This window comes from Camarhynchus parvulus, chromosome 1 (assembly GCF_901933205.1).
Source record: "Camarhynchus parvulus chromosome 1, STF_HiC, whole genome shotgun sequence".
NCBI lineage: Eukaryota > Metazoa > Chordata > Aves > Passeriformes > Thraupidae > Camarhynchus > Camarhynchus parvulus.
In genome coordinates, this window is record NC_044571.1 from 50,219,633 (window position 1) to 50,240,923 (window position 21,291).

Here is a 21,291-nt window from a genome sequence, read left to right on the forward strand (position 1 = left end):
CGGGGCCGGGAGGGGGAGGCGCGGCCGGGCGTTCCCGTCCCCACCCCCCGGGCGGGGCGGGCGGCGCACCGGGGCGGCCGCGGGGGGGGGGCGCGGCCCCTCCCTCCCCCCTCCCTCCGCCCGGCTGCCGGTGGGGGCGGGGACGCGCCGCATGCCAGCGACGCCACCGGCGCCCGCCGTGGCCGGAGCAGGGGCCGGTAGTTGGGGAGGGGGACACCGGTCCGGAGCCTTTGTCTGAGCGGCCGGCGGGGTGCCGCGGCGGCCCAAGGCGAGGCGCGGCCAGGCGGCGCCGGGAGCCTCCACCCCCGGCCCACCCTGCCCGGGCTCATCATGTGACGCGGGTAAGTCGGCGGCGAGCGAGCGCCGCGGCTCCCCGGGCTGCCCCCATTCATTTCCCGGGGACGGCCGCCGGCTGCCTCCGCCGGTGCGGGGTGCGAGTGCGCGGGGCACTGCCCGGGGAGCGCGGGGCGGGCGGACAGACAGACATAGAGCGGGGACCCTGTGTCAGGGAAGGAAACAGTTTCTTCTCCTGCTCTGCCGCTTCTGCTCAGGTCTGTGCCGATTCCCTTTCTTAGCAGGATAAACGGCTAATGTGTGTGGGTTTTGCTGCCGCTGTCCCAGCCAGCCTCTATTTAAAAAAACAAACAAACAAAATACCGCTCCTATACTGAAGTTAAATAATTTTGAAGAACGGGAGGGGGGGGCAGGGCGGCCCCCCCGCTTCCCCCGGCGCCGCCGGGGCGAGCCGGGGGTTAACGGCGGTGCCCTCCCTCCCCCGCTCCCTCCCCCGCTCCATCCATCCCCTCCTCCCGCCTGCCTCCATCCCTGCCGGTGCCCCGGCGGCAGCGATACCGGGGTAGGGTGCTAGGCGCCGGCCCGAACTTTTCCCTCAACTTTCCCGCTGAGGCTCTAGGAGGGGGAAAAAAGGGGTGGGGGTGGCGGTGGAAAAGGCGAGGGGGGGGAAATAAAAAGCGATAAGCGGGGAGTGATGAGCAGCGAGCTGGGAGCGCCCAGCCCTTTGTGCTGCCGTCCCCGGGGGGGTGTGGGTGGGGGCGGGCAGCCCCCGTGCGCATTCGGGGCTGGGCAATTAATATATAAAAACAAATATCAAAAAAGTATAAAGTGTAGCGCTCTGTGGAGGGAAAATCGGAGCGTAACGCTGAATGGGGAGAAAAATGGGACTATAACACGCTATGGGGTGAAAAAATAAAAAAGCAAGAGTGTCGTGCTGTACTACCTTCTACAGAAATAATTGTCTTCTGTGGAACAAATGCTCGCTCTTGCAGAAGTCGGGAGCCTGGGAAGCAAGCCGCTGGTATTTACGTTTAACGCTGAGCCCAGAGCCGCTGCGGGAGATGGGTTACCTACCCCATGGCATCAGCGTCACCCTGTGAAGCTCTCCGAAAGCTTTCCGCTGCTGGGATGAAATTTCCTCTGGGATGAGATGTGGCTCCTATCCGCCTCCCCCAAAATCCTGCACCACCGCTGGTGGTTGGATGCTGGGGGAGGCGGACAGGAGCTACCAGACGGGTTATTTTATATTCTCCTCCCCGCGGTTTGCAGGGATGCGATGCTCCGGTCCAGACAGCGGTTTTTTGGGCTTTTTTTTTTTTTCGGATCTTGGCGTGGCATTCAGTCCCGCAGACGGGCTTGCTTGAGAAATAAGATGTTTTGTGCGCTTAGGGAGGAGGTAGGAGCCGTTTCGGTAGGAAGCACTGAAGAGAAGTTCACTTGATCGGGGTCTGTGTAGAGCTTATAAAATCCTGCTAGCTCTTGGCAGCCCCCCTTCCCTTAAGTAAGACAGTAAACTAGTTTATTTTTTAAATTACCCATCGTGAAGTAAACGGTACTCTTCTTCCACCCTCCACCACCCTTTTTTGGTTTTTCTTTTTTTTTGCTTTTCACTTTTCATCTTGCCACGGCAGGTAGATTATTCGCGGCAACTTTGCGAGGCTGCTTTATATAGCGCTGGCATATGGGCTCCATTTTCTGCTCTCTGGTTGGTCTACAACTCTGAAATGCACAGGAACAGCAAAGTGGTCGCAGCGTGGGATTAGTAGCTGTGCTGAATAGGTCACAGATGGGGCGATAGGAGCATTTTATTAGTGACGTAAGGCTGCATAAACCGAGGCAGCTTTTTTTTTTTTTTTAATTTATTATTCGTGCTGGGAGAGGGGGAGTGTCTTGAATGTCTTTCTAATGGGACGTAATCAAGTTGAAACCGCTCTCCGCAAGCTGGCATGTCACCTATCGTCACAAACCAACCGCGCATAGCGAAGGGAAACATTGCGGATTTTTTTTTTTTCGCTGTCTTTTTATTTTTTTCCCCTGGCCGTGCTGCCGGAGGCTCTGGCAGCCGCTGCTAGGCTGCTGCTGCTGGCAGGTGCCCGGGCTGGAGGCTGGTGGATGACATCACCCCCTCGGTGGTGACACCCATGCGCGCCCCTCCCCGGGCCAGCACCCCCGCCCGTTCCCCCCACTGCCGCCAGAACAACACTGCTGGCATTTTCCTCTTCTTAATTCTTTTTCTTTCCCCTTTTAGTATTTTTTTCTTTTTTTTTTTCCTAACTGTGCGTGGAACTGGGAGGAGGGCGGCAGTCTGAGGAGCACCTTTTTTATGGGGGAGAAACATCTTTGTCAAAAAGCTGATGTCGTAGGTCATTTGATGAGTGAGTGCACCTATTCTGGATGGGCTGGGAAGGAGTTTAGGATATGGGAGATAGTGTTTGTTTTCTATTTCTGATAGTGAGGCAATATCAGACGTGTAAATAGAGGGGATGGGAACTCATGTATTTTTAATTCTCTCTTTTCCCCCCCAGCAGTAGTTCATGATAATATTTCCAGGCCTTTCTTTGCTTTCTTGTAGAAAAACCTTTTCTGGAAAGGCCCCTGACAGCCCAAGAAGACTCTGTGTAATAACTTTTAAAAATAAACTTTAAGATTCCAGGACAGGCTAATCGTGGAGTCCTCTGCCAGCTGTTTCTGTCAGGATCAGCCAGACCTGAACATGCATGAGCAGAATTTTAGTCCAGATGAGAGGAGGCAGAAATGTGGGGCTGAAATTGCTCTTCCCCTGGGAGATGTCAGAATGGGGTCAGCGAAGGGCTTGTGCTGCAGAACCCAGTGGCAGTGACTGTTTTCCTCTTTGCCTAGACCAAGGTGGTGTGTGGTGGTAACCACCACAGTTCAATAGAAATACAGACCCTGTATTTGAGGAAAGTGGGCAGTGCCTTTCCTGAGTGCTTGTTGAGGTCTCTGCTGCACAGGGGCTTGCAGAACATCTGTGTAATTTGGTGGAGTTTTCAGTGCTGCTAGGGTATGCCATTGTTTAGATTTTGGATGGTCTGTAAAATAAGGGAAAGCTGAGTGCGCTTTTATCATGGCTGGGTGCATGATGTCCACTTATGCAAGCATTCCCAGAGATGGAGTGCTGTAGCCTCCTTGCTTCAGGCTGCTGGATGACCTACGAGAACCTTGCTCGGCTGCTGGCACCACTTCTCTGCGTGGCCAGCCTCCTTGCTCTTTCCTTCAGTAAGTGTTGTTTGCTTTGTGGAACAGGTCTCATCAGCACAAAGTTGGTTTTGACCAAGTCTTAGTTTGAATCAAGTAAAATAGGAGAGTGTGAATGATGTGTTTGTTCATTAATAAAGATGGGAGATCTGAAAACACTTATTTTTACTGAAGTGCCTTGCTTGTGGCTTTTGAAATATTGTATCTTGGTTTCTTTTGTTAGAGAATGATTGTGGTTTGCCTTTCCTTGACTTAAGTACAAAATGAGTAAAAAAATGAATTTCCTGAAATGAAAATTTTGTTTTTAGAAAAGCTGAAATGGATGCAGCACACAGACTTTGACCTTCTCAGCTCCTGACTAGTGGTTGTTTACTACAGCTGCAGCTGTGTGTCTTTGAAAGAGGAGGAGCTGCAAACACAAGCATGCTCACTTTTCCTGCTAAGAAGAAAACATGTAATAGACGTGCTGTTTCAAAGTGGGTTGTTAAGTAAAGTATTGAGCAGCCAGGTTGAGGGTTTTCCTTTCCTTTGTGCCAGTTGCACTGTGCTGTGTCTGTAAGACAAGTTTTGAGTCTTGCAGGTGCAAAATGTGGAAGCATGAAATGACTATGTTTCCTATGCAGTAAAATTATTTTTTTAAATTAAATTCATGTTTACATGAGAAAGGAGAAATGCTTTTGCACTGAAGTACGGATGACACTGTCAACATTGTTTGTCATTGGAAAAAGTTCCATGTAACGTTACCCTGTGTTCAACCACTGAACTTTAGACAGACCTCTTGCTTCAACCGAATGATTTTTTTAAAGTTGCTGCTAAACACAAAACCCCCCAAACAACAGCAGAAATTATGTTTGATGATTCAGTGTCAAAATGATTGCATTAGTTTATAGCTAGACAGACATATGTTGACAAACCTTGAAGTGTTGATCAGACCTTGTTGCACTGTTGCAAAAGTGGGTAAAATTGGACCAATCTGAAGAAAGTTGTGAAGTCAGTTTTGGTTTTTTTATATATATATATATAAATTCCAGCCCTAATCATGCTGTGTTTGCATTTTGAATCTATCTTCTGTGCAGCAAGTTCGCTTAGATTTTGTGCCCTGAATATGTGAACTTTTTCATACTTCTGTAGAGTTTGGTGTGACTGATAGGGTTGAAGTTCATATGAAGTCTGTGCTCTTGTTTGCTCCCAAGCAGTGATTATAGGAGATGAGCTCAGTTGCTCAGAGCATGGTGCTAAAAATGCCAAGGCTGTGGGTTCTGTCCCTGTATGGGCCATTCATTTAAGAGTTGGACTCAATGATCTTGCCAGTCCCTTCCAAGTCAGAACATTCTGTGATTCTACAATGTGAAAAAGCTAGACTGTTCTTTAATTAGTTCTATTTACCTTTTGACTGCAGAATGCTCTTAAAGTAATGCTGAGAGATAGGAAGAAGAGGGAAAATGAGCATGACCTTGCCAGAAAGTGTATCTATGCTGTATGTAACACTGAGCTTTTGTGAACTTTCTTGACTTCAGTGTAATAGCTCTTCATATGAATTAGAAAGCCTTATCTAAACTTGGGACTAAACCAAAATTGAGTTATTACATACTTTTTTTTTTTGCATCTATGTCTGCTGAAGAATGATGTGTTTTGATCTGGAGAAGACAAATACAAATTATGGTGTGTCTTGGTTCTGTAGCTATTTCTGTAATCACTTGGATTTTTGGGATGGCATGGTAGCATGCTAGTGTTTCTCAAATACATGGTAAAACTTGGGAGTGAATATGTAAAGTCATGTGATATATATTCAGGGACTGTAGGCTTTATACTGTCTGTTTCTTCATGCACTCAGCATCTGTACACATCAAGTCTTGTGCCAGAAGAGTTCCTTCAGCCTCAGCTACAAGGGTAGGACTTACCTCAGTGTTGGCTTGCTGATTTTTATTTTTTTTTTAAAGTTCAGTAAAATCACAAGGATGCAAAAGCTTAAGGTTTATTGGAACTAAAACTGTTTGTCAGGATCAAGGGAGATGCTATGATTGAAGACTATTAAAAGTATATATTCAGTGATACTAAATAAAGTTGGCCAAGACTGTCACATGCTGACATTTCTGACCCTCTGAATGCAATCCTAGTAATGTCTGTGTTTTTTTTTTAAATCTGGTTTGTTTATTTTTACATAGAAATGTTTTAAATATTTTTTGTTTGTTTCTTGTAACAAACGCCCTCACGTGCAATGGTGTTTATCCTTTTGTGGGTGGCATTAACAGCGTTGGGCGTTGCAGCGCAGACCAGCACCACTTGAGTTAAGGAATGTCTGGTTAGCAGTAGCAAGCTTTTGTCCTCTCTGTGAACCAGCCTTCAGGACGGGAATGAGGCGTGCTCTTTGCTAATGGCTGGCACGGTATTTGCTACATAGCAGAGTAATGATGGGACTCAGAAATCCCGAGCTTTGTTCCTGGCCTGGCTGTAGGGCGAGTGTGTTCTCGTTGTTTAAACATGGAACAATCAAATGCATGACCTTGGACATCGGCGCTGCTAAGGGGATAATTAATCAGATGATGTATCATGTCGGGAGACCCGAGTTCTAGTCTCATTTTGTCATGTGTCACCTGGGACAGGCACTTTGTTACCCTCTCTGTAAGGTGGCAAGCGGTGACCCTAATTCCCTATTAATGCGGGGTGTTGTCCAGTGGTCAGAGCAGCACAGAGCACAAGGTTTTGCGTGCTAATGCTGATCCTCCTGCCGACTGCCTAAATAATTTCTTTTTCTCTGCCTTGTCCAAGAAGAGCTTTTCTGCTGGTGGTGTTGCATCTCTGTTCTGGAGCCTTACAGGTCCGTGGCAGCAGCATGGGCAGCACAGTGATGCTGGCAGGCTGCGTGGGTGCAGGGGGTGTGTGCAGAGCTCAGGCCAGCTGGAAATAAGGTCAGGTCCGTTTGCAGAGCTGGAGATGCTATCAGTGAGCTCTGGAAGCCTTCCTGAGCGTGAGTGATCGGTAATTGTCATATACTTGGTTCAAGTCTTGACAGGCTGCCATTGACAGGGGTAAAGGCAAGTATCTGTAACCCAGCAATTTCACTCTGTGGATACCTCAGGGAAAAATTTTCAAAAAGACTACTCTTTACAGAAAAAGTACTAATTGTTTTTTTTTGCATTTTTTTTACTACCAGAGTTGTCAGAAGTGGCTGGTTCAGATACTCAGTGTTCTCAGATACTTTCAAATCAGACTTTGAAGAACCAGAAACTGAGTATTTCTATTGAAATGATTGAAGTTTGCTAACTGGAATATGTAGTATTAGAAATTTGTTACATCAGTTTCAAAGAATACATGTGACTTGTTATTTACCATGGATATTATTCCTTTGTTTTTTTTCCCCATGGTATCAGCATTTCAAGATGGTCTGCAAAGAATTGAAGGGACCTTTTATACCAGGCATAATAATATGTTGTCATCTGAGGTAGCCACTGAGATATTTAAGATTAATGATATAAATTGCCAATTCCTCCTAGACAAAAGGGAAGATAATGACTATTAGTATTATGTAGTAACATTTGATGGGAATCTGAGCAGGACTTAACTTAAAATCAGATAATACAGAAATTTTTTTTGTTGTTTTGTATCTGTCTTTATTTTGAGTGTTTAATGCTGGCATGAAACACTTTTGAGTTAGTCTTCAAATACAAGTTGGCAGTGCTCTAGAAGAGCATGTAAAGAGCTGTGATTGATGACACTTTAAAATCTTTTAAAGTGTTGGACAGTAGTTGGAGCTCTTCCAGTTTCTTTTTCAGAGAATCTTTCAGTTGCAAGAAAATTCCAAGTGGGAAATGAAAAGATTTTTCTTAAGACAAAAAAAAAGTAGAGAAAAACATTCCTTTCCACTTTCTATAAATTGGTAGCAGTTACAAGGCGACTTAATTTTTCACTTGTTCCATCTAGCCAAGGAAATCTTTTGCATAGACAGTGCTCTACACAATTTTGAAAGGAAAAAATGAGGTTTTGAAAGTGAGAGCATGCAGAATTGGTCTAGTTAGGAGGCAGATTTGGAGGCTGCTATTTCTGATAGCATTGCCATTTTCACTTTTACTTTTGAGATATATATTCAGCTAAATCAACATTTGGATAAAATGTCTATCTTGAAAGAGTGTATCTTAATACTTGGAGACCTCCTATTTTGAGAAGATGATAGATTTGTAATTTTTTATTGTGGCTTTAGTGGGAGAAAGTTTTCAACATTCACATCAAACAATTAAACATCATAAACTTTAAAAAAAAAAAAGAGATTTAGTGCACTTTCTTTTCTTTGCATCCCAGCCAGTATCTGAGAAGATTTATTTTGTGCTCGCTGGAAATGTGCTGTCCTTTAGGTTTCACATGTTGCTGCACTTAGGAACACAGCATTTCTTCTGCATTGCAATGCTAAAGAAGTATGTGGGATAGGCAGGGATGGAAGACTGAACTCTATGGATAGCAATCACAGACACCTGCCTAAGTCAGTTCTGGTGGAGAGTTTGAATAAAATACTTTCCTTTTCCAAAAAAGAAGGGCTTAGCTCATCCTCGCCTCAGCAGTGTGTACTAAAATCACAACACCAGAATAATTCTTATGGTCAAAAGGCCTTCAGAAAACCTCTCTGTTCACTGACAATACAGGAAGTCTCAGATGTTTAGTTCACACGTAAATGAGTACATTGTACTTGTTAAAAAATAAGTGAGAGAGCACTTGCAGTGCTCAGATCCTGGCAGAAGCACTGGAGGCCCTGAAGGGTTTGGTGGTGGTGAAGAAGGAGTAGCAGTTTCTGTGGGCTCTTCTTGTGGCTTTAGTTATTTGGTGTTTAACTTAGCCCTTATATTGTGAGAGCCCGTAGACCCAGCCAGGCTGGGATTTTCTATAGTAGGGACAGCATCAGGTGCAGAGTGGTTTGATACCCAAGTTCTCTTGAGGTGATAGCCTGAAGTCCATCAACAGAAATAAAAGATAATTGTACTTTCAGATCCCGCATCTCCCCCCAGTACTACTGAAGTTCCACTTGTGTGGCTTTCATGGATACATCTTTGTTTCTTGTCTTAAACAAAAAAGGAAATAAAAAAGAGGAATTAAAGTAAAAGAAGGAAGTTTCTCCTTGTGATGGATTCTGAGTGCAGTTGAATGCTGCATGTTCCCATCCATCAGTTCTCATCCTTGTATGTTTAATTATTGTGCTGCTTTCTGCCTCTTGCCAGCAGCGCTGCTCAACCTCTCTTTGGATGAGGGATGCTACTCTCTTCCTCTTGCTGTAACCTTCTGTTGATGACTTTCTCATTAAAAAGCCGCTGAATTCTTATAAGCAGCCACATTTTCTAGATGCTGGGTTATTTGAAAGTGGCTTCCCTTCAACAAAAACCTTAGCCACTTTAACTACTCCCTGCCCCTGTTTTTTCTTAACGTTTCTACTTGTACAGTTGTGTTTTCAAGACATTTGACCAAAGAAACCTTTATAGATTACATTTATATTTTTATATATATATGTGTGTGTGTGTGTGTGTATTTGCTAAAATTGCTACTTGCTTTGCATAAGGATTATATTCTCAGTAGTTCAGTGCCTACGTGGCAAGCCCTTGGAGCAGGCCTGCCCTCCTGAAAGCATGGCTCTCCATGGCAGAGAGAGGGAAAGGTGGGGTGAAGGTGTTCCCTGCGTTTGATTGCGGGTGCCGTAGTGTCTTTTAGGAGATCAGAGCGGGCTAGGGTTACTCCCATACCCAATCTGACTCCTTGCATATTACTGTGATATCAAAAATAGAAACATGAGGTTAGTGTGAAAAGTCTTTTCGTATTGCTAATGTATTAGAAATACGAAAATAATCAGTGGAAATATTCTCCTTGTATTAGAAAATGCTAGAACTAGTTCAGAAAACCCAGAAATTCTAATCTCTCAAAGATTCTGTAACAGTAATTTTTGAAGGAAAGAACAGAAATGAGACACATGCTATGGCAATCACTTGGTATGATCTAAAACAGTAATTCCAGTCAGTATTTTACAGACATTATAGAGTTTTCAGTTTAAAATTTGAATGACTAGACTGCAGCTCTTTTGAAGCTTGAGGTTTGGCAGCAGTGTCAAGTACAGAAATTATGTCCTAAAAGTGTCTTGACAGTGCTGAAATGCCATAGAAGAAGTGAACCCACAAAGCCACATTTAACCAACATACAAGTTGCAAAGACGTTTAAGGATTTCTGCCTGGATGAACAAATTGGAATTTAGCCACATATGTTCAGAGTCTTAGTTGGTGGTGGACAGGTTGGCATTTAAGCAGATAGCACAGGAGGTGTAAAAGTCAAATTCAGTATACTCACTGGAGGCAGGACTTGGTGAAGTAAGAAGAAATATATATTATAGTATCTCTCATGGGATCAAATTGTAGTTTCATTGATTTGTGTATCAGAGGAGACTGCTGTGATCATCTAATTCAGTTTCAATAATGCCATCAGTAGAGTATCACCTTGTCCTGCACAAACTGTGCGTGGTCTCTTGGTGCTGGAGCATTCTGTGAGTAGATGTTTGTAATGTAAAAAACTTTACGCAGTGGGCAATCAACTGTCGTCTTTGGTGAGCTGTTCCAGTGGTTATAATTACTCTAATCTCTATGCATTATTTCTTCCCTGAATTTAGCCACATATTTGGCTTCCAGCCACTTAACCTTGTTGTGCTTCTGTCTCTTAAATGAGTGGTCAGCCAGTCTCCTGTCAATTCCTTCTCTGTCTTCATTTTCAGAATATGCATAATTGAACAGTGTTTTACTTTGTGGCTGTTAAAGACAGTGAGTTGATTTAAATAATTTTGACTTCAAAGTAGTGGACAGGAAAACTTGATTTAAACAATCAGTTTAAATCTTGTTTGGTTTCTGCAGTTCTTACTCATTTTCCATTCCTACTGCTGTCTTTTGGGTAAGTGATGCTTAGTGTGCTGATACACAGCAGACAAAATAGTCTTTACACAGAGTATACTCAAATTGCTGTTTGAGAGAATGCATTGTATGCATACCTGTACATTTTAAAAGTTCATGGAATTAATGTTGATTTGCTGTGTTTGAATTTTCAGATGTTTAATATTATGGTACAGCTGACATGTTTCTGATTTACTAGGTAGTTCAGTTTTATGATTGACTTTGTCAACTGTACTTAAAACTCATAAAACGTGGAAAACATAATTAAAATAACTTTTAATAATATCTTGATTTCTTTTTGATATGCCAGGTTTCTTTAAATATCTTAATAAAATGTATTAGTGTTATAAATAACTTCTATGGTGAATAAAGGAAAAATAGTATTTTGTTATTAAGAAAAATTCTAAATTTCTGTTAAAAATATCCTGGGAAGTTTTAGAACTAGTAACTATCACCTTCAGCATATTGTTTATATTTAAATACTGTAAGAGAAATGTCTTTACCCAGTTTAATTTGCTCATGATAGATTTTTTTCAACTTCTGAATGATCCAGTAATTTGTGGTGGTTGAATAAGCTGTGAGAAGTAAGATATTCTGTTCTGCACTTGCTTATTGATTAGTTTGTGTTTCAGTTTTGTTTAGTCTGTGTTTTTTATAGGGTAAGTAGTTTCTTTGAAACTTCAACAGCGAATGGATGCTGCTTGGGTATTGATGGAAGAAGGGATGTAAATTGGTTTCATAAATTCAAATGTAATTTTGGTGAAAAATTTAAATAAGAGTCAGAATTTTTTTATTGAAACATATAATAGTGTTACAGGAAAAAGCCATTTCTTTACCAGACAAGTTTTGGAGCAGCCTTGGTTAACCTGCTCCTTCTAAACATTGTCAAAAGGAAGGATTGGCCAGCTGCTCTTGCTTTGTGAAGCGGCATATGAAGATAATTTTTTCAAATACTTGATTTATTCTCAGCTGATAACACTGACACCCCAGTTCTCAGGTGCCTTTTTGGGCATTTATTTTCAGTGTATTATCTAAAGTATGAAATAGGATGCTCATTGGCCAAAGGTACCAGCTGAGCAGGAGCACCCAGGCTCCTCCAGTGTTTGGTGTGCTTACCTGGTGCTGCCTTTCTCAGACCTTTAAGTCTCTTACTCTGTTTTGGTTTGGGTTTTTTCTTTCTTCCTTTTAGAGATCGTTTCAAATTTAATGATGGGATAGTCCACTCCCTCTCCCCTGCAACTGCTCTTCATTAATCATACCGGTTTGAAAAGAGTTACTAAGAGGACTTGGTGATTTTGCTGAGCTCAACTTGGGGAAGTTTTGCTCTTTAACAGTAATCTTATCTGTGAAGCCCTGCTGGTGCTCAAACAAACCAGACCTTTTCACTTTAATTATATTGTCTTTTTTTTGGAGACATTTCTCAATGCTTAAGTATACACTGCTCTACTTCCTCAGTCTTCAAAGAGATACAGTTATCTAAATGAAACTTAATTTCTGCATATTCTGACTTTAAAACTGTGATCATAAGTAACCTTATTTTACAAGGAAACTAAAGGTGCACCTTTCTCCTTTTTTTTTCCCTGCCTTCTCCCGATCTTCTTGAAATAGCAACTGAAGACCAAAGCAAGATTGTTTTGCTTGCCAGTTTTTTCATTGTGTAGTTTCATTCAGTGTGATAACTTCCTTTCTACTTGTATTTGTCATGGAGCCAGGCAAAATGATGTAGGACACAGAGCTATCAAAGAGCAGTACAACTGGAAAGGTAATTTGCTTCTTCCTCAAAGAGGGAGAAGGAGGCTTGTTGGCTGTTTGCTTTCTTTTTGCAAATTGACGTAACTAGTGCAGATCCTGTGAAAAGGATCAGGGCTGGAAACAAGGACCATTGTGCAGTCTAGCCTTGTGCAGCAAGTTAGGAAGCTGGAAAGTGGTGGTCAGAGGAAAGGTTTTATTAATGCTTCAAGCTGCCTGAGAGCAAAATGAACCAGGTAAAGAGCACTGGAAATACATCTCAGCACGATGAAGACTCTCTGATGAAGGACTGTCTCTTTCTGCTCATGAGAGAAGTCCAAATGGGTGTTTACTTATCTGGGTTTTTAAAAAGGAAAACAAAATACATTACAAAGCTAATTTTACAGTCACCTCATGCACTACTACTGTGAAACAAATTGGCCTGTGAGGAAAGATACCACCTCTGTAAGATCCAGGTGACTTTTGGTGATTTGTTAGTCCCAGCATTTGCTCCAGTTCCTCCTCCTTGACAGACTGTTCTTCAGTGCAGCGTCTCTTGAGGTTTCCAGTGGGATGCTTTCAGTTTCCTCTGTTGAGCTTGCTACTGTTTATGATCTTTATGTTCTTTAGGAACCACCAGTTTATTAAGAAATAGCCCTGTGCTATCTGGCAGTGATGTACAAGGCTCCTGAATGAAGCTCATGAATGTCTCGACACAGAACTTTGGAACTTTGTCATCTGAGTACAGTGCTTTGCGTGGCAAAGAAGAAATGTGAGCCTAAAGCATTTGTGGTCATTAGCTTAAAATCTTTTCCCTGCAAAGGCTAATACTGATTCCATTTTTTTGTTCAAGTAGAATGTTTAGGTGTTTCTATTTCTTCACCAGTAATGTTGTTCTTGCTTTCTCCATGCAACGACTGTTAGCCCTTTTAAGGTTTTTTAATGCAAAATTAGTTTCTATTGCACAATTCTAAATGTAAAAACCTTAATTTACATTTTTGTGTTATAGATGACATAGCGTATTATAGGTCCCTGGAGCCCTGAATTTCTGCTGAGGGTTTATTGCAGCAGTTCCTGAAAACAGTGTAGTGAAGCAGTAACCCCTTGGTTTCTGGGTTGTTGCCATAGGCAGCTGGAGCTGCACGTGGTGGCTCCAGTGCTGGTGTCTTGTACCTTTGGAAAAGCTTGTAGTACCTCACAAGTTGCTACATGGAAAGCAACTCCATTTCTTTCATTTAGGTCAGGCTGTCAGATGCTTTACATGTCCTGCTCTTCTGTAACTGGGACAGCTGAGGTTTGAGGTGACCATGACTTTACTTGCAATCCAGCAGGAGGGTCCTGGGGGTCCTTTCCTCTCCTTGCAGTCTAGGTGTGGTCTGCCTTTTCTATGTGTCCTTGTGTTTGTTCTGCCTCCGGGATTTTGGGAAGATATTTCTGTTCTTTCCCATCTCTTTCCCGGTGGTGCTCTTGGACTCTGTGCATTGCCCCTCTCTGGGATGAAGGCAGGATGCAGGGGAGAGAAGCTACTAAATTTAGGGCTGTGGAGAGGACATAGATGGTCCCAGAAAAGTGAAGGTGTGTATTTCATGAGTAAATGGTGGCGAAAGAAAGCCCTTTGTTGCTCAGTGTTGACTTAGGTGTTTTGAAAACTACTTGCTGCTGAGTATACTTACCATGCTACATGGATTTCTCTTATTGCAGCACTGGTTATTGTCCCCTGAACATCTTGTCCATTACTATCATCTCAGTCCTGAGCTGTGAAATGATGTTTTTTATTCTGCAGACAACTTTGAGACTTGCTGCAAGGCAGACACTGGTTTTCATTGCTTACCAAAGAAGTTGATGCACCTAGTGTGATGTCTGGTGTGTTGTGTTAAGTGATTCTGGTGCAATGGATTCATTTTTGTTGTTAGAACAATCCTCTGTTGTAGTGTCATAAATGTTCTGGCTTCTCCTTCGAGGTTTTAGGTTTTATTTTGTGTGCTGTTCTTGAATATGTGTCTATCTAAGCTGCAGATTCGTGCTGGATGCAGTGAATTGCTACAGCCAAAGCCCATGAGTTTGATTCTGTGCATATTACTTCCAGAGGAGATTCTTGAAGACCTGCTGTTTCTTTGATTACCCTGACCCACCAGAAAGCATCCATGTCTTAACCAGGGTTGAGTTTCTCTGAGTAAGCAAAATGCAGCATATTGAGCTCTGGGTATGTTTTGTGTAGTAAAACAGTTGCTGAAGGTGTATTGTAGATAGATGTGAGCAGATGAGAGGGTGTGATATGTATTTTCCAGTCTGTATTCTTTTGGTGAAGCTTCAGAATCTTTGTTTTTCAACAGGAATGTTTGGACACAAAATGCTCTTTAAATATATCGTGTAAAAGCACATTACCTGGCTGTTTGGAAACAGAAGTCTTACAGAACTTCTAACAGACAGGAAAATGAATTTCTGTGTTGCTTTGATCTGCCTTCAGTGTGCAAGAGCACAAAAATACTGTTGCAGGCATTTTGTTTTAAAGCTTTAAGTCTTCACAGTTATCAAAGTGGAATTCATAAATTTGTTATTTCTATTTAAGACTTTACTTTTTCCTCCTTTCTTCTTCAGGTAACAATATTATGTTATTGCTGCTTAGCTCATGGTCTTGCATTTTCCAAAGATCCCATCAACAAAATTACTTTGACTAATTTTTGCTCCTCACCATTTATTATTTTATGTCTGCAGGCTGCAGTGAGCAGTCATGCTTTAAATTGTTGTAAATATCTGTCAAGTAAGAAAAATAGTAGAAAAAAGATCAAGTAAGCAGCATAGTTACAATATGCTGCTCTGTTCCTAGATTTGATTTCTATCTTCATTAATATTTGAACTTTACTATGAGATGCATAATAATGTTTTTAGAGAGGGTGGTGAGATACACACTGTAAGTGATACACTGACTGATGATTTGGAAGTCATTTAATAAGTGCCTCATTTTTACACGTGCAAAATGAATGTAATGCTATTTACTCAGGACACTTTTAGGTCTACCATTGGGAAAAATACATACAAAAGCTGAGTAATACAATGGTTATAAGATGTGTGCTTCTGATGGCAGGGTCCAGAGAGATTTGTGTAAATGCTTGCTGTGTACATTACTTCAGTTGCCTATGCATGATGATATGTTTTTTTGGAAGATATAAGGAAAAGCGTAACTTTTTTGTCAGACTCAGAATAACTTCTGTGAGCCTTGTAGCCATGAAAAGTGTATTGAAGGAGGCTGTTTGCAAGAGGTATTACCCACTTGGTTTCCTTGGAAACATGAAACATGATTTACAAATATTGACTTCAGAAAGCTGCAGCTTAGAGGAAATCCTAAACTGTTGGTTCAGGCTTTTAAATTAATATCTCTAAAGAGTTCTGGCCATGTTGAAAGTCACTGCATGTCCAAGGAATGACATTTATAATAATTCTGTATTTCTTGGTGTAATAGCCAATTCTGAATGCTGGAGAACTGGGAAAAAAAAATCTGAGTTTCAATGGAAAAGGGATTCTGAAAAGGGATACTGGGAGCCCTGGCTCCAGTTTCACCTTTGTTAAACAGGTCAACTCCAGACAAAATGAAAAAATGGTTTCTCTTAAAAGTCAGATAGTGCCTTACCACTGATGGAGTGCAATGTAGAGTACTTTCTTCATGGTGAAGTCTAGATGCTGTAAATTGTCATTCATGTCTTGTAAATGTTTTAAAACTGTGGAGGGAGTTGAATGCTCCTTGTTGTGTTCATGCAAGAGATTGTGTGATAAGCTTAAGTAAATTCCATTTAACTGGATATCTTTTATTGTATAGGAATTTTCATATACACTTGCTTTTAAAGACTTCTGGTCATAATTTGGTCTTGCTGGCCATGTTAATTTTTTTTTTAATGGAAGGCTGCTTTATCCCTGGAGCACAGTGTTAGGTTATCTTGAAATTGGTGTTAGATTTATGCTAGTGGGGTGGAAAGGGGCACCAATATGGGAGAAGAAGCATACGGCAGTGTTGCATACATGTTGTGAGTGCTGACTGCTGGGTGAAGATTGCCTCTGTGTACTCTTCAGTGAGGAGCAGGTCTTGGTTCAGTCAGTCTAATTGAGGTCCTGCTGGCCATGGTTTAATTTGTTCTTCTGATGTCAGCACTGGCTTATATGGTTCCAGTTACCACCCATCTCCTATGGTGCGTGTCCCTCTGTCACTCAGACAGCTTCTGCTGTCAGCAGGATTGGGTCAAGAAATTGCCCAAACTTCTTCTGTTTCACTGAGTTATTCTTAACATGTGTTACTTTCCTAGTTCATCTCCCAAAACAGCTATGGCTGTGCAGGAGCAATCAGGTGGTTGGAGGCATGAGAACACCTCTGACCATTCCCAAATTAAGAGTGGGAAAGCCTTGTATTCCATGTGCTCTTAATCTGGAGGAGAACATCTCCAGAGCAGAGATGAGGTGAGATCTTGGGTTTTCCTGCAGAAAAGCTACGTGTTTGTCTGCTGGTTGTAGTGCTAGTAGTTTCATGGCCATGAGGAGGTGGCAAGGCAGAGTTTTAAAGAAGGTGTGGTATATTAGGATGAAAAGATAAAGTAATTTGAAAGAATATGAACATGCAAGTCTGTGCCTCTCTTTTAGACTGGGGTAAGATTTTGTGTCTCAAGCTGTTGGATTCTTTTCCCCCAAGATGTCTTCCACGTTTTATACAAGACATCCTTACTCCTTATGAGCTGTGCTTTGCTTGGAGATTATAAAGGTGATTATGGTAGGTGGCCTTATGTAGCTATATTAATTAAGGCAGGATGAGCTTAGGTCTGCCTTCATCTGGGGTTGCAGGAGGATTTTATCCTGGAAGTGGGAGGTGGGATGCAGGCAGGTGTCTGCACAGGTGCTTGGAAGGATCCGGTCCTCAATATTCAGAGGCCTTGGTGGTGTGGGCAAGCAAGGACTGCTGAAACCTGTGGGTGAATGTGTCAGATAAGATGGCTGTGTCTGTGAGCTCTGTGTCTTGTGAGACCAGGGACTGAGAGCTGGTAGGGTACCACAGAAACCTTCCTTCATGGGCCAAGCTGTCTTTTCTCATCAGCCAGTTGAACTAAGCAGAAATGCTTTGCCCAGTGGTTCTGTAAATAGTGTCTAACATCCTGAAGGCTATCTGTTTGTCTGTCTGGATGCTAAGGAAGGATTAATCTGTATTGTTTTTCAGGCTGGTTCTAGCTGGTCAGGGCAGCTTGCTCTTGACTTACCCCATGTAATGGCTATGGATTACAGTGGAAGAGGCTGTGAGGAGGCAGAAAGATTAATGAACAGGAGGAGGGAATTAGGAACCTGTGGAAAAGAAAACGTGGAAAATGGCAATGTTGCAAAATCCCAGAAAACAATGGAGACTTGTTGGTAACTTGTGTGCTGAAGCTTTACGCTGAAAGGGAGGACAGTAAACTGCAAAAAAGTTTTCTTGGTGTTTGCAGAGGGAAGACTGAGAAATGGCAGCACTTAAGTTTTAGGGTGGGGTGTTTTTTTGTTTGGTTAAAGTCTGCAGATAATCGAAGCAGAAGGTAGGGTTGTGTATGGCTGAAGTCAGAACAGGTATACAGAATTGTTCATTGAGGATCATAACCATGCCTCAAAAATTGAATGTGAAGGCTTAGGATGGCAAACACAGGAAGATAATGATATCAAATTAACTCTAGTTCTTTGTGTAACCAAATAAACAACATGGATTGCTGCAAAGTCAGTCAAGGTGGGAACAAGGGTTTACAGCATAAGAATCCTGCTAAAATTAGGATTGTTTTCATGTGAAGCCATTGTGCCAATACAAAATGAGTTTCATATTGCAGGATTGATTGTAAGATAAATGCCTCCAGAGGAGTCTGGAGAGAAGACACTAACTTAAACTTAGAAGGACGAAGGAATAACTGCAGTGAAGATGTATAGAGAATTCTTAGAATACAAAAGTAGAAGATAAAAATGTATGAGATGGCAGTGTGATATTGCTTCCATTATTCTGGGTTTTTTCATTTCATAATATGGTGAATGTCTTCTGAGTATCACTCACTTTAAGTGATTAAATCATAGCCATAGAAGGTATGCAACCTCTGAGGGAGAAGCTGGGAAAAAAACCACCCTTAGACCTGTTGTTTTTTCCTGATTTTTCTAGGGTGTCCACCATTAAATTGGTAGTTGCAAAAACTCACTCCTGTAGAATCATCAAGGGAACTTCATATATTCACTGTTTTTGTGGCAGAATATTGATATTATTTTTAGTTTTTGAATCCTTGTTGTTTTTATCATGTCTAGGTAGATTTAGAAACAGTTATGTGATATTTATTTAGCTGTTGCGTGTATAATACTGGAGGTGCAGAGCACCTCTTGTCTTTGTGGTGGCTCTAAAGCAGCTCCAGCCGAGCATCAGTGTCAGTCCTCAGATACACCAGCTCTTACTCTAGGTTGTATTGACTTTTATGAATAAGGTGATGAAAGAAGTGAGAGATGACATTAGGCACAGATAAAGAGAAATATCAATTCAAGTGGAAAGTAAGTATCTCTCTCGGTTACCTTCAGCCTGTGACGTGTGTGAATCTCTGACTGTCCGCCAGTTGTCTTACCAGGCATGAGAGCTACACGGTGTTAAAGCTTTCTGGACAGAGCACTTGTGTTACCTGTCACCCAATTATGAAAGAAAGGAGAGCTATTTCTGCTAGAGGAAGATGAAGACTTCTGTTTTCAGCTCCATGATAAGATGTTTTTCATGATGAAGCTGAAATAGCCATTTGAAGTGTTCAAGGCCAGGTTGAATGGGGCTTTGAGCAACTTGGTTTAGTCAAGTGTCCCTGCCCATGGCAGGGGTGTTTGGAACCTGGGAAGTTGATCTTCAAAGACCCTTCCAATCTGAGCCATTCTGTGATTCTACATGGGAGGAGCTAGTGTGGAGGTAAGTTGGAGACGCCAAGTCCTTCAAATCAGAAAGGGCTGTTTCATGTCTTCAGTACTGTGTCTGTCACCAGGCTGTCATTGCTGAGTGTGAGGTTTGAGCCAGTGGCAGATGGCTTCCTCTGAGAAGAGGAAAGGATGAGGAAGAGAAGTTGTGGTAGAATTGGCAAAGCCCAAAGAGTCATTCTCACTGACTGTAAGGAACTAATTATTCTGGACTTGTGTTTCAGATGTACTTGATCTGGGCTCAGATCTGTATGACTTGAAAATACATTCACCAAACAGCAATATACTGGACTGGGCACAGGTAAATAATAAAGTTACTGGGAGAATGAAAATTACTAGGTTTAAGGGAGAATGATTCAATTGTCAAATGGCAAGTTAAAACAGCCCATTTTTCATTTACTCTTAAAAAAACCAACCCCAAATCTGAGATACTGCCAGACACCCTCTTTAGTTAGCAAACTGCAGAATTATGTCTCTGCAAAATGGGAAATGTTTTTACTTGGCTAGCTTTTTTGAAATGAAACATTATATGTATTGTGAAATACTGTAGAATGTACAAATGAGCATGTTGTTCAGAAAATCACATTGCAACACAGGGGACAGTTCATACACTGTAGTGTTCATGCCTTACTTAGTCATGGTGGTGGTCTCAGACTAATAAATGTTGAGATTTTGTGGACAGGACTTAAGAATGTACTCTTAATTGGAGCATTATGAGTATTTTTCTATGTGTGGGGGGTGAGATAGAGGTGGGAATGGAGAGGAGGGAGGAGGAGCATCTGCTTCTTACTGAGTTAAAGGTGTTTTGTTTTTCTGAAATTAATCAGTAATTGAATTAAAACAGGGGAGAGTTGGGGATCAAGGTGGGCAATTGAGAGGGGAGCTGCTGGAGGACTAAAGTGACTTTCGGTAAGGGGGCAGTGGGAGGTAGGTGGACCACATCATCTTGTATCTTCCTAGTGAATCTGAGAACTGGTTGGGTTCCCACTTGCCAACAGGCTGTTTAGGAGAATAAGAGATAACAGAGCAAGGGCAGCAAGACCCAGATTCACTCCCCAAATAGCAGGGAATGAGGGAATAAAGTTGTGCTGCTCAGAAGCGATAAACTACTGGAAGCACTGTCCTGAAAGTGCTAGGGTGCCACCTGCTTTGGTGAGCAGGGAATATTGAAAATATACATTGGTGGACTTTGTTATTCCCAGCTGAAGAGCCTGTGTTTCTGCAGGGGTACATCCAGGTTGTTTGGCTGTAAGAGCAGCTCTTTGCCCAGAGTTGTGCACCTGCATAGCATCTGGCTCTTTTCTGACTATGTCACTTCCCACTCATTAGCAGAAGCTTCATCCTTGCAGGGGACTGGAGAGCATGCCTCTCTGAACCAGAGGTTCATCTCAGCTGGAGCTGAGATGCTGTACAAATATACAGAAACTGTGGCATAGGGGAAAAAAAGTGTGTTAACATTGGATTTACTGAAAGTTTAAAGAGTGAAGTTTTCACTGTTTACACAGTAGATAGAAGAGTATCTATTCAGGGAAATAAACCACTTCATGTCAAAATCTAAAATGGCCCACTGAGGGATTTTTTTTAAACAACTGTGCTTTTCAAAAGTCAAGGGTTTTTTAATTTGCAAGCAGCAGGGACATTGCACAGTGGAGTTTCACTTTCAGTTCTGTCACTAGCAGCTTTTTGCTTGGGTTGTTACTTTGGTGTGTCCTGAATGTCACTATAGCTAAACTGAAGTATCTGTATAGTTTCATTGTAGTGTTTGGATTTCCGATAGTGAAAAATCTTGTCATTTGTAGATACTCTGGGGCCTTCTTTGCTTCTTTTCATAGATACTTAAGCTAATTTTCCTTCATGCAGATTTTTGTATTTTATGATTTTGTTTGGGCTTAAAAAAAAAAGGTTATTTTTTTTTCTTTTTAATACTTGACAATTTGAGCTTCTGTTTGCTTCCTTTTCATAATAAAAGCACAGCAGATAAATAGAGGCCTCCATTCACATGCAGGTGATAGCAAAGGAATTAAATACAGACTGCTGCATTGTCTACTTTCATTTCCCTGTCTAAGAAAATAGCTAACTTCATTAGGAAAATACAGGAACTCAGCATTGTTCATCTTGTTCAAGCATAATACATAGAAGAAACTATTAATTCAAGCTTGCACTTATATTCTTCATAGCACTTAAAAGTCCCTCCAGTCTTGTTGCCAGCTGTTCCCTCTTAATT

At 41.9% G+C, this 21,291-nt stretch overlaps 1 protein-coding gene across 3 annotated transcripts in view; it reads left to right on the plus strand.

Annotated features, from left to right (window-relative positions):
• Positions 1 to 209: 209 nt before the first annotated feature.
• KLF12 (Kruppel like factor 12) overlaps positions 210 to 21,291 on the plus strand; it is a 234,754-nt gene continuing 213,672 nt past the window's right edge. For 2 of the 3 annotated variants that reach the window (XM_030965666.1, XM_030965828.1), the window contains exon 1: positions 210 to 341. The gene's annotated coding sequence lies outside the window, so the exon portion shown is untranslated. Of the gene's footprint in view, positions 342 to 427; positions 552 to 21,291 lie in introns of those variants that run through there. The other variant, XM_030965753.1, reaches the window with a different exon arrangement.